Source organism: Phoca vitulina, unplaced genomic scaffold (genome assembly GCF_004348235.1).
Source record: "Phoca vitulina isolate PV1807 unplaced genomic scaffold, GSC_HSeal_1.0 scaffold26, whole genome shotgun sequence".
Lineage (NCBI taxonomy): Eukaryota > Metazoa > Chordata > Mammalia > Carnivora > Phocidae > Phoca > Phoca vitulina.
In genome coordinates this window covers 24,150,336-24,163,811 of record NW_022589729.1, presented here as the reverse complement: position 1 = coordinate 24,163,811, position 13,476 = coordinate 24,150,336, and the positions used below count along the sequence as shown (strand labels likewise).

Sequence of the window (13,476 nt, the reverse complement as noted above, 5' to 3'; positions counted from 1 at the left end):
CTAAGAGAAGAATACTGTCAACCAGAAACCAATATCCAGTGAAAATATCCTTTAGGAATAAAAGAGAAATCAAGACATTCTTAGATAAAGAATAACAAAGAGAATTTGTTGCCATCAGTGCTATCTGAAAAAAAAAAAATGGCTAAAAGAAGTTCTTGAAAGGGAAAGATGATTTTTTTTTTTTAAGTTTGAAATAGCAGGGCAACAGAAAGAGCAGAAATATGGGTAAATGTAATAGGCTTTCCTTTTTCTTCTTAAGTTTTCTAAATTATGTTTGATGTTTGCAGCAAATATTATAACACTGCTTAAAGCAGTTCTTAATGTGTATAGAGGAAATACTTAAGGCAATTTTATTACAATCAAGAAAAAATAAAGGGAGATAAAGTTACTGTACTTCACTTGAACTGTTAAAATGTCAACACCAGTAGATAGACTGATAAATTACTTATATATAGTGTAAATATCCAGAAAAATCACTAAATATATATATACATATATACACACACACACACACAGATACGATAAAAAACACAATAGATAAATCAAAATGGAAGTCTAAAAAATTCAAGTCACACATAGGAAGGCAGGAAAAAGAAAACAGAGAAGTGAAAAACAGAAGGAGCAAACAAAAAAAGAAAATGTCAGATGTAAACCTTAACAGATCAATAATTACATCAAATGTAAACTGTCTAATTACATCAATTAAAAGACAGGGATTTGCAAACTGGATTACTACTGATACAAACAACTACTTGGATTGATTTCAAGGGCATTATGCACCTCAACAGAACGCCAGTAAATGCAGCTGTCACAGTGCCTCAACCACCTGTCCCAGGAAACAGCAGCTTTGGCAATGTCATCATGAGTCTCACAGAAACCATCAACAGCAGTAGCAGTGATGAAGAATGGCACTCGAGTGTCCTCCTTAGTGGCGGACACTAGCAAGGGGGCAGAAAAAATGACAAAAATGAGTGAACGTAACAGAGACCCTCGTGGCTTTCCATGTAATGACTGGGATGGAGTGAACATTAATTAAGTTAATGAGGCACAGAAAATGCTATGATGAGATAATACTTTATATTTCATCAGCATTATTTTTCATTTACCTCTATCTGCATTTTTACTGGAGGGGAAAATTGAGAAGAAAAATGCTCAGATAAAGAGGCCCACACTGGAATCTGAAAACAACTTTTTTTAATGCAAAAAATAAGACTCAATTCAGGAAGTGTTAGCTTACAGAAGAATGCTGTCTATAGACTAACATATATGTTATGAATAATTAATTGGTAATATTAATGAGCAAGTTAATTAAAATAAGTTGAGCTTTAGTTCAGCACAATAATAAACTTCAGAGGATTCACTGTAACTTGATGTGATTAGACTCCTGATTCACATGAAATGATAGCAGTGTAACTTAACTCAAACAGGCATAATGAATGCTAGGTGAAATAGTATAGTTGCCCAATTAAAGAAATTATGAGCTTGCAGTTGAAAACCATGAACCTAAGGGTAGATGCATTTTGCCTGACATTTATGAGGAAAAAAAAAAGAGAGATGAATAGGACTAATACACTTCAGGCATGTTTTATAAACTACAAAGCCAGATCCAGAGAAGAAAGGGTATTTTCTGGATGAAATGCATAAACTTGACAAAAAAATACAATGTTGCAAAGATTCAAAACTAGCTGGGTGACTCTTTTTGGAAAAAAAAATCAGAACGTTCGAAAAATCATTTCCTTGTCTTGCTGAAAATTTTAACTACTATGAATTACGTTTTAGTGAGGAATAATGGCAATTGACAAGTAAACAAACAAGAAAAACAACTATAGTTAATGATAAACTTCTCTGAAGAAAATAAAGGCATGGTGATAAAAAAAAAAAAAGACATAGCTGCTGTCAGTCCCTGACAAGAGATGATACAAAGAAAAACTGAGTCTCTTAATCTTTTGCTTCTAACTTCCCTGTCAAATAAAATTATTTTTCATGCCAAAAAGAATGAACAAATTTAGATAGAAGGAATTTATGTCTAAGATTGGTAAGCTGATAAAAAATGTACTTTGATTCTCTTTTAAACCTCCAAAATATATTACAAATGGAATGGTATATATTATATACTAGATAAATATGTTGTCATCAGGGTAGACCGATGATAAGTTAAACATAATATGATGTAATCTGATAGCAATAAACATAAAAACTTTCACCAGTGGCCAAAAACCACAACTGTACAAGTACAAAATAGGGAAGACATGCTGTTTTTTATATCCTATTTCATCACTAGACAAGGTCATTATAAAATTTGAGTGATGAAAGGCTAAGAGCAAAGATGAAAATAGCAACTGTTATGCTGGATCATGGAGAAGGGGGTGATATGGACTTTGATAAGAAGCCAAAACCTTGTCAATGATGAAGTAGAGATTGGTTAGGTCAGATACTGTGTTTACTTAAAAAGATATATCAAACTGAAGCATGGAAACATAAGAATCAGAATCCCTAGGAAAATCAATGACTGACTTACAAGAAGACAAAACAGAAGTCCGTAAGCAGGCATGCAAATAATCCACACAAATAGTTATGGATAGCATTTATGTTATAGAAGTATCTTCCTTAAGGACACGTAGATTTACCCTTGTACCTAGAATTTAATATGACATCAGGTAGCTTACTATGAATGGAATCAAATGTTTATTCTGGAGTAGAGGAACCTCAGTGAAAACAAGGTAGCTATGTTCAAATACTTGAAGACTTATCATAAAAAAGCAGGTGCTGATTTGTTATATGTAGTCTTAAAGAGGAGATCTAAGACTACTGGTTGATCTAAAAGAGATGCATATCTTAATTAAATATAAAAATAAACTCTTTGAGAGTTTTTTCCAAAAGTTGAATGAGCTAGCTTAGGACATATGAATTGAAAGTATAGATTGCAATAAAAACCTTATAGGGAAAAAAACTCAAATACTGAATAAGGTGATTCAAGTAGATGACCAAGAATTTTTTGACCCTAAGTTTCCATAATTTTAGTTATTAAGTGTCAAAGTGACTAATATGATTTTTTAATTTTATGTCCTTAACTCAGCAGTTGAAAAAGTATAGAATGAGAGACTAAAAAGAAAAGAAAGTACATGAAAGGCAAAAGGAACTCCAAGAATAATCACTTCTGCTCTTTTTATCTTATTCATCATTATTACTACTATAATCATGTAATTCTCCTTAAAATTCTTCAATGGTTCTAGACTTCTCATTCAGCATAACTTCTCAGCCTGACATTCAAATGTTTCTAATAATTATCTATAACAATTCTCCAAGCTTTTATTTCCAGTCAAATTCATTCTCATCTTTCAAAACTTCTTTCTCATCAGTGACCTCTATCCTCTATTCTTTCCAATTTGTTCCCACTAAAAACATAGCCTGGTGATGGGTATTAAAGAGGGCACGTACTGAATGGAGCACTGGGTGTTATACACAAAAAATGAATCATGGAACACTACATCAAAAACTAATGATGTAATGTATGGTGATTAACATAACAATAAAATTTAAAAAAATTTTTTTAAATAGCAAAATATTAGCACTTTTCTAACAGTTGGCACCCAGAGATAGCCAGTTTTGATCACAGAAACAAATATTTAGTGAAAATCTTAATACCAGAGATAAAACAGCATAGGTCCTAAAGGAATGCATAATCAAAGAGAGAAGAAAGAAAACAGAGTGTGAAGTGCCTCACCAGGAGAAGCTTAATGTGCACTTAACAGCAGTGCTTAATCACATTCTTGTGAGAATCAGTAAAGGACTTGTAACAGGAAATAAACCTAAGTTGGTTTGAAGCAAATCTAAGTATAAATAAGCTAACCAGGCAGTGAAGTATGGTAAAAGAGTCTAGAAGCAAAAGAAACTATGTACAAAAGAGTCGGAAGAAGAAGGATGGACATACTCAGTGATTTGCAAAGTTTTCAGTATAGGGGTGGGGGAGGGATGAGAGATAAAACTGAAAAGGAAAAAAGGAGATCATAAAAGATCTTTGATGCCACGCTTAAAAGGTTTTTTTCTTGTCTGTAAGTGATAACCCATGAGTCAGTATAAATGTAAGAAGAAATGTTTGAGCCATGGAGGAATATTCCGTCTTGGTATTAGAGATCTGTGCCTTTAGGTCTTCAATATTTAAGGTCCTTGTATCACGGTGTCACTAGCACTAAAGCCAATACAGGTAACACTTCGGTCAGTGTACAATGACTAAGATGGTTGCAAATAAGGCCATGTGGGAGCACAACTCAGACCATGTTCCTAGGGGTAGGGGGTGGCTCTTTCTAAGAGAAATAGCTTAATGAAAGGGAAATGCTTGGATTCATCCCAGATAAAAAGGTGTTAATATACATCTGGTCCCCCAAACAGAAAGAGTATTGTTCTTAAGTTATTTGTAGGTCATTAGTTGAAACCCATGAAGCATTTCCCCATAGAGTCATTATGGCAGATGGTTAGATCTACTTCTCATCTTTCAACCAACAGGAGCCAGCTACTCTGACTTCCCTGACCTAGAGTGATGTTTCAACAATAAAGACGGATAATGAGATAGATGGGGGATATGCAGGGAGTAGGGCAAGAAATAGAAGGCAGAAGACAGAACAAGTACTCCAGGTAGATGTATCTGTCAGTGTCCAGAATGTACTTCTTGTGTAATTACCTGGAAAATCTCTCTCTCCCTCCTGCTCCCATATTTGGCTTCTGATCATCCATACTTTCCTATCCAAGCCAGTTCAATAACTAAAACAGTCACCCAGCCTTGTCCACCTCTGAGTATGTGTGAGTGTGTTATTTTCTAAGGGTGTTGTTATCATTCTGCCTTCAGAGAATGAGATAGGGCTAATTCAATAGGCTAGATTACAAACCCTATTCTGTTCCAAGGGTTTTAATCTAAGGAGGAAGTGATGCAAGACATGAGTCCTAAGGATGTAAGCAGGGAAATGGTGCAAGAGACAAAGTTCAGCTCTTCTTTTTCCATCCCCTTTCTCTTTGTCATAACTAATCTTTCTACCCAATTCCCTGACCTGAATCCTCACCTTGTGGTCAAGTGAGAAATTGGAACTATACTTCTATGCAGCACAGGATTAGAGAATTGTGCAAACACAGAGCTAAAGAATTAAAGGCAACTTTAAGTGTTTAATATAGATACATATTTTTTACTTTAAAGAATTATTTTAAATATATTTAATTTTAAAATCATTGGCTTTTAAGACAAAATACAATATAAAGATAAAAATCAAGATAAAAAACTAATTCATGGTTTATAATAATGTTTAAGTTATTATACTTGTATAATTAGGCCTTATATATTTATAGTTTTGGTTAACTCTTACTAGCTGGAACATAAGCTCTTATTTCTGACTACAACTTCCTCAATAAAAAACGTCTTTTTAGTAGGGGAAAGCATCTTCCTGTCTGACAAATGCATAATGCATAAAATATTAAAGATCTTAAAATAGCAAAGTGGTATGATCCCAGAGAGAGGACATCTTTATGCACATGGTAACTCCCTGATCAAAACAGATGTGTTCCATCATCTCTGAAATATAAGCTGGGATTTGGTCTCCTTGACCTTAACCAACCTGTGCAATAAACCAACAATTATTTAAGTAATATTTCCAGTAGCTACAACATTCAGCATGCAGGAAATCAAATCCCAGCTCCAATTAATAAAATGTAACTTCAATATTGAACCATTAAACAAATTTTCTAAAAACTCCATGAATCCAATGAAAAAGAAATTCTCTTAATCAAAACATCATCCGTGTGAATTAACTAATTCTAGCCAAGGGAGCATAAGTTCTTTAAAAACACAATTTTTAATATGATGGTAAAACATTGATTTAAAAGATATATATTATTAATGACAAATATCAGCTGTTAAAGTGGTGTTAAGGGAAGCTAAATGCTTGAAACCACAAATTCACACCATTTAGAATCTGGCACAGCAAAATTAAATGTTTAAGAAGCAAACTGATATCCTTGAAAATCTGGGATAGAAGTGAATAAGATGTTAACATTTTCATCTTTAACACCTCCCATATGACAATAAGGTTCTGCTTTTCTTTTTTCTAATAATGTACCTGTTTAATTTTTTTCTGAAAAAAAAAAAGGCATTGAAAACCAGAAAACAAGCATGCATTCAATTCAATATATGACGATCAATTTTATGATAATTCAATCTTACAACACTCTTCAAAGATGGGTAATAGTCAAGAGCCATTATCCCTAGTCTCTATTTTGTTGTACTTTACATACCATGTTGTGTCTGTTAATAAGTTGCTACAGATCTTTAAAGATTTTTACCACTCGGTTTTGACTTCCACATCACATTTCTTGATTTAAAGGCTTCACCAGGTATACTGCAAGCTGAGTTTCCCATTGCAGTGCTGTGGTCCAAATTACTACTCAGCTGCCATAATTGATAGTTGCATTCCTATTCTCTGAAGTCAGAATATGGTATTCTCCTTGTCTTGGTGGTATTGAATAAGTATGTTTGTCACCACTTGATTAAATAGTTCAGTATTCCTGGGATTTCAACTCCCATATTTTCTGTGATGTGGGTATATCAAGAGCTGAATTGCTCTATTTGATAAAAAGAGATCACCTCTGGCAGTAGAAATCAAAGCTATCATTCAGCAAAATGACATACTAAATACACCCCCTGGAAAGTTTTTACACATGTTGGAGGAATAAAATCAGATCCACTGGTTAGGATTCTGCCAAGGCTTACATCTATTTATTCTTTCTCAATGCCTGATGTTCACAAATGAAGAAGAAATCCCCCTTCTTACATACTTTCATGAGGAGCTTGCAAGTCTGAATCTGTAAATAATATTTATTTAGCAGAAAATAATTTGTGCATGCTGTAAATTTGGCAGGTAGAATGAGATTAACTTGGGAAGACTGGTAATAATAGAGCACTTCTATAATGCTTGAGTTGAGGAAGGGACATTAGATTAATATGTATTTAGTTCTAAGTATGTACCAAGCACTTTCATGTATAATATTTCATGAAAACTTCTCATCTGCCCTAGGAAAATTGTATTTAATCCTCTTTTTAGGAACTAAAGTCCACAGAATGCAAATAATTTCCCAAAGATCACACTGCAAATAAGTGACAGAGCTAGGGTATGCATAAACTCTACCTAAACTCTAAATTCCATCATCTTTCCTCTGTACCAACAAGGAAAACTCCTTTGTCTCTACTGGCTTTGCAATACTGAGGGTAATGCAATAGTGCACCACGGATGAAATGGAGGTTGGATCCACAAAATAAACTATACTATTACAAGGTTTTTTGCAACACGGTTTTCAACTTTTAAAGTCTATAAGTCTCCCAGTTTAAGGCTAGATGCATAGATTATTTCTACGGTCTCACAGAGAAAGGGATGAAGGACCCTTCCATGGAGATTTCCATTTGTGCTTTTAGGCAGAAATCTGCTTCATTTTAGGCAGAGATTTGCCGACTATCTCAGGTGAGTCAATCCTGGAAAATATAGAATTGCCTAAAACCTGTTTTCCTGAAATATACTCTTTGATAGGGTTAAAATCAAAATCAGAAATACCTGCATTTTTATCTTGAAATAGTTAGAAATGCCTTCAAGAAATGGAAAGGAACCACTGCAGTCTTCACATTTAGTGCTATTTGAAATTTTCCCCGGCAATCCTGTGTTCTGGTATACAAGGCAGCATATTCAAAATAGTTGTGGGAGAACAGCTGTACTGATCAGACACAGATTTTAAAAGTGGATGAAATAGCAGTATTGTGTCATCAAATCTTCCAGCCCCAGGAGCAAGTGATAAGACATGTTCTTTTTTTTTTTTTTTTCCCTTTGCAGGTGCAATCATTTACAACTAAATGGAAGGAATGTCTCTCACACAAGCAATTAATACACACTAGAATTTTCCCAGTAACCAGATGGCATGCATTTCATACCAAGCTTTTTGAAATAAGAACTAAAATCATCTGCCAATAAGTTGCATGGAAGTTTTCCACAGTCTCCTTAGGTGACCTCCTTTAAGATTTTGAATTTTTTGAGGTCAGAAAGCTTATAAATATTCATTTCTTGGTGACTCACTTTCAGGGCTGTGGTGGAGTAATTATAGAATAATTCTAGTTAGCCATCATTGAAAATATTCTGACTTTAGCTCGTTAGGTTATCTTTTTTTTTTTTTTTTTTCACTTTCTGCTTGTTTTCAATACAGTTCTTACTCAGAGTGCCACATAAAGAAACGTAGATGAGTCTGTAAGGCTATGGACAATGTTACTCTCTTTGCCTAGAGACATTATCTCTGTGAGTCCAAAACTTTAGAGAATGTATGAAAGTACTGAAATTATAGTTAAAATTTTTTCAATGTAAGTAAACATTGTTTTTGCCTAAATAGCATCTGTTGCCTCCTCAGCTGCAACTGATGCTCTGTTTTTCTTGGGGATGATATCCCTGCCTTCTACCAATCCCTAATTGAAGGGGGGATATGTGATCTAGATCTGCCTAAGGGGCTCCATCATAGGAGTCATTCAGGATGATCACATGCCCCAAGCCAACCAATCAGAGCCAGCAGAACACAACTGTGGAATTTTCGTTGGAACTATTTAGGAAGAAATGTCTTTCTTTTCCTTTAGACTTAAAGCTTGTAGAATGTAAACATGAGATGCTGGTGGACATCTGGTTACCATGTAAGGGAGCTTATTTAGGAAGAAAGCTAGTACAGTAGAAAGAAGATCTCAGAGATGGAGTAAGAAAGAGGAAGAGAGGGACAGAGACAAAGACAGACACAGAGAGACAGAGAGGGAGGGAGGGAGGCAGAGAGGGAGGGAGAAGAGAAAAAAAAGGAAGCCCTAGATGCTGCTGGAGCCTAATTCTATCCCCAGGATTTTTTTTTTTTTAAGTATAAGGCATAATACATATCTTGTTTGCTTAAGTCAGCTTGAACTGGATTTTCTGCTACTTGGAAATAAGAGTCTTGAAAAAGTATATATATATAGCAAATGATATTTGTGCTCTCTCTAACACTGGGAAAACAATATGTGTTCCCAGGCATTGATTATTCTACGGGAATGTTCTCCTCAGATTTGGAATAGAATTCATTTCCCTAGAAATATGAATCAAAATTCTCATTCTATCTAGATAAACCAAGATATGGATTGCTTGCTTGACCAGTCTCATACTAAGAGATGGTCTAGTGAAGATGAGTGTGGCCCTTGAGGAAAATTCTCTTACTCATGAATTGTTCTTTTTCTCTTCAACATTTATACACATGGAGAGCAGTATCATAAGCTGTAGGATTGTTGTTCTTGTTTTCCATACATGAAGGAAACCACATAACTTCAAAATGCCACTTTTTTCCTAAGCAAAAAAAAAAGGAGTAAAACACTATTTCAGATGCCATCTAGACTTATAATTTCCTTTGTCCTTTTGGGTTCAGCTTTCAGCTTCATTTGTTCAGTATGGTCCTCACTGGATTTATGAGGCATAACTGGGCCATTCTAGTCTATTTCTCACAGTAAATGTTTCAGGCTTTCCCTCTCTCTTTACTCTAGCATTTCTGTCTATATGTCTCACTCTCAAAATCATCAGACTCTCAGAGGACCTGTCCATTCTCAAGCTGTTCCTTTTTCTGTGCTCTTTATCATGTTCCTTTCCACCTCTCTAAAGCTTTGCCCTGTCACTTCTACATGCTTTTTTATATTTACAGTCTTTCCAGTTTTCATCAACTGGCTCTTTCTTTCTCTTTTTCCTTCAAGTATAAAAAAATATATATATATATATAAAACTTGCCATGGGAAAAGAAAATCCTGGACACGATCACCCCTTTCAGGTCCCATGCTATGGGGAGTCTTAGTACCATCTGCCTGCCTCTGTCTGGTTTGTGTCTTCTAATGGGAGTTTTGTGATTAAGTGGAGCTATATGACTAGATCTGGGCAGAGTTGTGAGTAAAAGGGACTATGTCACTTCTCAGCCAAAATACATAATTGTCAATGCGAGGTTGTCCAGAGTTCCCTTTCTATCTGCTGATACATGTCAATACTTGAGATAGTGGATGTTCCATTGACTTGGGACCCAAAGTAAGGAGACATGGAAAAGAACATCAGCCAAGGCACATGTAGTGAGTAAAAACTTGTGTTAATCCATTCAAGTCTGAAGATTGTTTGTTACTGTGCCTTAAAATGGCTTATTCTGATTTATATACTTAATCATTCTGGGTGGTTTTTTTTGGGGGGGGGTCAGTTTATTTATTTAATTTCTAATCTCCTAAACAGAAGGTTTTTTAGATGTTGCCACTATTTTCTGAATGTTCCATCATTTCTAATAGGTAAATGTGGCTTCCATAATACTAAAGGTGACAAACTCTTGCCATCCTAGTCTGTTGTTCTGCCTTTATTTTGTGCTATTGGACTTTCTGCTGCATCTCATACCACTTCCATCCTGAAATCCCCACAGCTTCCATTGCCCTCAACTGGTCTGCCTCTCCTACTTCCTATCAGACTCTGATTTTCTATATCAATTCTTCCTTTGCATAGCACTCAGTCCTGGCAGGTTAGTATGATCAAAAAAGGCCAGACTCTGGAATGAGATGACCTGGTTTTAAATTTCATCTTCACCACTTATTAACTATGTGACCCTGAGAAGGTCACTTAACCTCTTTAAGTCTCAATTTCTGTTTCAGTAAAATAGGGATGATAATGGCTAACTAGCACCACCATGATAAGGATTAGCAATAAAATAAATGTAAAATGCCTAGTCCCTAGTAGGTACTAAATAATGGTGACATTGATTTTTATGCAATTCAAGGGTCTCTAGCCTCTCTAATTTTCAGAGAGTAATATTTTTCTTTAAACATAGTGGCTGCATTACACAATCCTAGAGGGCACTGCTCACATTACAGTCTAAATATTGGTTGCCTCTGAAGAACAAGTCCAACGTAAATGTTGCCTTTAGAGTTGTAATATTGTAGCACACCATTGTAAAGGTCTAAAAAATAATCCCAAATAATTGCTTCAGACCCTGTCCCACTAATGGCAGGAAATCCAATCCTCTGTTACTTTCCCCTTCTCACATAATTTCTAGGAATTTTTGCTACATCACTGTTGAATATGTTCCACAAGTCCATAATGGCTCTTACTTTGATGGTCTAAACAATTATGGTCACAGAGTCCTGCAGACCCTTCCTCACTATCTCATAACTGGCTACTTCAGGCTGATGTTACTTGGCTTATACTTGTATCATTCTCCCAAGTAAAGCTAAGGCACGCTGAGATGTTTAACCCACTCCTCCAGAAGTTCAGATGACACAAAGAATAACGATGAAATTGGCTCTAAAACAATACTAGTCTTAGGGCCCACTGTTCCAAACCTAGCACTTAGGAGGCTTTCACATAGCTCAGCATCTAACAATGGGAAAGCTCCAGCTTAGAATCTGGAACCAATCTCTTAGAACCCAGATGGGAAAAAAATTTATTTCCTATCCCACGCCAAGGCCTCTTTCCTATTGGAAGATGATCAGTATAGGATAACAGAATTGATTAGGCTGCAGTATCAGATAGCATGGGTTTGAATCTCAGATCTACCACCTATTAATTGTGACTATGGGGAAGTCACTACAACTCCCTATGCCTCAGGTTCTTCATAACTAAAATGAGGGTATAATATTATCTATATCATAGGGTTTTATGGAGATTGAATGAGAGTGCACAAGAAGTATTTAGTATATTGACTGCTTATTATAAGTACTCCCTCCATATCAGGTATGATTATTATTATCAGTAGTAGTAGTCAAAGTCTAGCACTTGTGGAGTGCCTATTCTGTGCCAGGACACAGAGTTAATAACTTTACATATGTTGGACCCTATGAGGTAAATACGATTATTTATATCATTGTAGGTTCAGAGAAAAGGTTAAATGGCTTTTGCAAGGTTAGAGTTGAGACCGAGAAACAAAGTCATCTGTTTAGATATTCCCATTGTCCTGAGAATGCAATCACAAAGGCCAGCAGTCCATCCCAAAGTTCAATATAGCTTATTCAAAATTACAGGATACTGGGGGCACAAGCAAATCATCCAGAAGAATCCAGCACTGCTTTTCCAGCCTCTTGCTACCCAAGTAAGGAGAAGATATACCCTTCACCTTTCCAGCCTTTCTAGTTTGTCTGTAAGCTTGATTTCCTGTGGACTCCTGTTCAGAACACACACACACACACACACACACACACACACACCAATACATGTGCACCTCTTCCCAAACTGCAATTTTCAGAGATATGGAAATATAAGTCCATTTTTAAGAAGAGTATCCCTGCTAAACAACCCAATATACCTCACCAAGCAGAGAGGACTCAGTAAAGCAGGTCTGTAGAAGGATTCCAAAACACTATGTACTTAACTTATAGCCATTTGACTAAAACAACACTCCAAAGTGACCTCTCCCAGGCGGGGCGATGCTGAACCGAGGCGGGCGGGCTCAGTAAAGCAGAGGCCGCGGGGGAAGAGGGCGGCGGCCGTACCACAGCGGGCCTGGACGTGGAGCAGCTGCGCAGCGAGCAGCTACCCAAGAAGGACATCATCAAGTTTCTCCAGGACCACCGTTCAGATTCGTTTCTTGCAGAACGTAAGTTATTAGGAAACATTAAAAATGTGGCCAAGACAGCTAACAAGGACCATTTGGTTACAGCCTACAGCAATCTTTTTGAAAGTAAGCGTTTCAAGGGTACTGAAAGTATAAGTAAAGTGTCTGAGCAGGTGAAAAATGTGAAGCTTAATGAAGATAAATCCAAAGAAACCAAGTCTGAAGAGACTCTGGATGAGGGTCCACCAAAATATATAAAATCTGTTCTAAAAAAGGAGATAAAACCAACTTTCCCAAAAAGGGAGCTGTTGTTTGCTGCTGGTACACAGGAATGCTACAGGATGGGGCTGCTTTTGATACTAATATTCAAACGAGTTCAAAGAAGAAGAAAAATGCCAAGCCTTTAAGTTTTAAGGTTGGAATAGGCAAAGTTATCAGAGGATGGGATGAAGCACTCTTAACTATGAGTAAAGGAGAAAAGGCTCGACTAGAGATTGAACCAGAATGGGCTTATGGAAAGAAAGGACAGCCTGATGCCAAAATTCCACCAAATGCAAAACTCATTTTTGAAGTGGAGTTAGTGGTTATTGACTGAAATAGCAATGCTTCGGATATAAAGACATAAGCAACAATAAAACGTGACCTTGAAGAAACTTATGTAACTATTAGAGCTGGTTACTATTGGAAGAGTCAACTGGAAAATTCAAGAACTCCGATATTGTTTACCCAATCCCCAACTTTTAATATATGTAATCCATTATAATTCCACAAAGTTTGAAATATTTTACTACAGCTGTGTAAAATATTGGTTAAAGAGAAATGACTTTCCTTTTACCTCATGTTGTAAACTAAAAGGCTCAATAAAAACATATTCAGTGTCAAAAAAAAAAA

General features: G+C 35.9%; 1 pseudogene; it reads left to right on the top strand.

The window, feature by feature from the left end:
- Positions 1-774: 774 nt before the first annotated feature.
- LOC116643372 lies at positions 775-13,180 on the top strand (annotated as a pseudogene).
- The last annotated feature ends 296 nt before the right edge of the window (positions 13,181-13,476 follow it).